We start from the raw sequence: 3,885 nt of genomic DNA, 5'->3' as shown, positions 1-3,885 counted from the left end.
TGGATAAGTAGTTATGCCATGTTTTGCATACTTGTTTGCAGATTACGACGGTTTCAGCTGGTAATCAAGATAATATGTTAAGAACAATTTCTACAGGGAGGTTGGTAGCCATTGAAACGATTCTTAAACCCTAAGTGCAGCGGCACTGAGTTTTTGAAGATGATGATTGAGATTGGAGGAAAAAAACGGATAAATGTTGTAGGGCTTGCAGCCCGATATTGTGTCTAGGGTTTTTTCTTATATATAAAGAAATATATTTATATAACATATTCTTCCCCGATGAATAATAAACTTCTCCGTGACTTTTCCTTTTCCCCATTATTCTACTCAAACACGTTATCATGCACGATCCGTAGTGATTGATTTTTTTTTTCTAAATAGATGATAAGCACAAGTTATTTGAATCTAAAATTGGGGTTGGATTTATATTGAAAAAATTGTGGAATCAATCAAATAAGCTAAGTTGATCTACTTTCTCCTATTACTTTTATCCCCTGTTTTTTCATTTTGGCCTATATAATATATAATTAGGTTTGGTTGTAATCATATCGGATAATAGAAAAAGAGATTATGTTGATTGGTTTTAGCGTCACTGTGTTGTATGGATATATACTAATATCCTAATCAAAAATTAGTTTTGGTTGATTATTATTTAATTAGGAATTAGTTTTGATCGATTATTGTTTAATCAGAAATCTGTTATTCCGTTGTATGCATATGCTAATATGATAATTCCTATTTTGATTGATTATTATTGTTCTCTTTCTTGTTTGGACTGTGTATGTTTGTTTTTTGGGATTTGAGATCTAGATTTAGTTCGTGGGAAATCTGGGGAAGTGCTGTTCGCATTCTGGGGAGAAGAAAACCGACCCGGACCCGTCAGCCGACCTAACCCGGATCCTAACCGAACCTGTCTTCCCTAACCCGGAACCATCAGCTGCACGAACCCGGCTCCAGCAGTCCCGTCCCGTCCCGTCCCGTCCCGTCCCGTCCCGTCCCGTCCCGTCCCGTTCCAGCTCCTGGTCGTTCCTGGTCCGATGCTATGCCTGTAGCTGTAGACATGATAGGGCTGTTCCTGTTCCGCCCTGTTCCCGTTTTGGCTATCGGGACGTGCATGAGCAAGGCCATTCCAGTTTTGTATATGTGCTGGGGGAACCAAAGCTTGGCTTTGCATGTGTGTGATACAGTGGGAACTAAAGCTCGACTTGAGACTTGAGGTATGTAACTAATATTATTGTGGATTTTAATATTAAATATTTGTTGGGCTTATTTATTTATTTTTAGAACATGTATATAGTTCTATTTTTTTTCCTCTTAAGATAAGTCCACATCATATAAACGGTCAATTTAAATTATGAGTATTGATCTTGATCATTAAGAATATTGGTCTTAATGTTATTTTGTTCTTTTGAATATGATATATCGGCTATAGTTGAATGGTGTCTTTTGTCCAATTGGTTGTACCAACTCGATTCCAATGTATTCATTTGAAATGTAGAAATACTTGAGCACCATTATTTTTCCCTAAATTTGAATGTTTTGTGGGATGTAATTCATTTGCTCGACTATTAAAGAGTCAGTATTTTCAAAAGATACGTTGGAAATAAAATCACATGTATTCCAATTTTTTTGCAAGAACTCACAAAAGATGAAATAAGCCAGAAAATTTCCATTTCTCTACTTCATCCATGATACTAACGAACCAGTATATGTTGAAGTATGACAACAAGAGAACTATCTTTAGTAATTTATTCAACCTAAAGTAATTGGTTGACATGTGTATTGAGATTCTCTTGGCCTGTGAGATAAAGAAATTTCTCAAATTAAGCTAAATGTAGCAAAATTGAAAATGGAAAGAACCCTGAAGTAATGAGGGTTAGACGTACCGACTCATATAAAACATGTGAAAAGGGATATATATATATATCACGAGACAACGATGTATTTTTTCCCCCCGTAGTAAGACACCAAAGTACATGTATCAATTGCATATGGGATGAAGCTAAAATGTAATTCTAGCCCCCATCATAAATGAAAGAGTTGAAACTGCACCTTGTCATAGGTGTTGATATGTTCAATGTAATGTGTGTATCATAATAGCAACCAATTTCCACATCAATTTTAATGGCAACAAGAAATTTGCCTGGCCAATTGACTATCTTATTCAATTAAACTAGATCCAATGTTTGCACTTATGGAATGAAAACACGAGACATAACTTTTCTAAAGCACTTGAGATATATTGGGTGAAACGTAATGTATATTCACTCTAAAGTAGTTGAGTTGAATCCCACTTTTGTTACGTAATAAATCCACGACACTTATTAAAACTCTCAAGATCCAAATGTCTAACTGATAATTGTTTTTCTTCCATTAATTTAAGGAATATAAACTAGTTGTTGAACTATTTCCTTATAATGTGACAATGAGGATTGGATCATCGAGCGAAGCACTACTTAAAATTTGTTTTCAAGATAGAATAAAGACTTCACAAAATCTCTACATGTACCAAGACATAATTACACCTTGTTAAATTCCGCAGAAACCCATGCAAGTGGATATCATGTGGAAACTCACCGTGATGAGAATGTAATCGACTGCATCTATTATAGTCACTAATGTATTTGGAAGGAAACATACTTTAGAGAGACTAATGAGTCATACAAAAATTTAAATCACTATAGTATTAATTTGGATTATTGAATCCATATTGACTCCGACGATGAAATGTTGGAAATTGACTCGTACAGACTTTGACATAACCATAAATGCACTTTGGTTGTGACATGATGTTTTGTTTTGAAAGAACTCATACAAATATCACTTTATTTGAGTGAATGAAAATGGGAAAAAGATTGACAGAATGCAAAGTGATGGCATATCTCTCAATAACTGTTTTCTAAATTACTAGATACGCAACCCCCTTCCCATTATGCTTTTAGGTAAGAAAGCATATCACTCATTTTTACAAAGTCTTCAGTAAAACAGGATCGATACCATCCTAAGATGCAAATGGTAAAATTTCCATATTACAAAGAAAACAAGGTGAAATTTAAAAATTATTCATGCAGAATGCGGACCATTAAAGTGACTGATGGATCTGGTGAATGTTTTGACATTTTGGACTAGTTATAGTTCCCAAGAAATTTGCGTTGGAAAACTCCTAGCACATATTACACAATGCAAAGTGCAAAGTCTAACCACCCTTGTTAATGCTAGATAATTTACATCAAAAGTACTTGATGAAAATTGCATGTTTAATAGGATCAATATATAGCATCTTATACCCAATGGTCTCGCAGAGGCCATCATCAAAGGTAACAGATGGTGTCTAAGGAATAGGTTATGCGTACCAACCTTCCTTTTATTGCTTTGGGGATATGCAATATTACGCGCATCTTTACTTAATTCGTTTTAGAACCCAATATTAGTCAACCTTTTTTTGCGTACCAGTTGGTAACTGAATTTAAGCCTGAGATTTGTGTGATTACGCATTTTTGGTTGCACTATATATGTGCCATTACGAGTCCACATCGTACTATGATGGGTCACGGAAATGATTAAGTAACTTTGTTGGATATTAACTCTCAACAATTATCCGCATTTTTAAAACCTTTGGCAGGAGATCTCTTACCACTAGATTTGCGGGTTGTCATTTTAATGAGACAGTATTCCCGTCGTTAGGGGAAGATAAGAAACGTATTTTGTAAGGGAACGACATGAATTGTCGTGGTGTGTTCCCACTGTGTCTCATATTGATTCTTACACTCCACAAATGTAAATGTGAAGTGACAAAGAATAATCGATTTTCAGAATGTACACTGATGTCGCTAAAGTGACAAGATCACACATACCAGCTGCGCATATTCCTGCAAGGTTATAAAT

Source organism: Papaver somniferum, chromosome 1, assembly GCF_003573695.1.
Source record: "Papaver somniferum cultivar HN1 chromosome 1, ASM357369v1, whole genome shotgun sequence".
Classification (NCBI taxonomy): domain Eukaryota; kingdom Viridiplantae; phylum Streptophyta; class Magnoliopsida; order Ranunculales; family Papaveraceae; genus Papaver; species Papaver somniferum.
The sequence above is the reverse complement of the archived record's forward strand: the minus strand, read 5'-3'. Positions refer to the sequence as shown.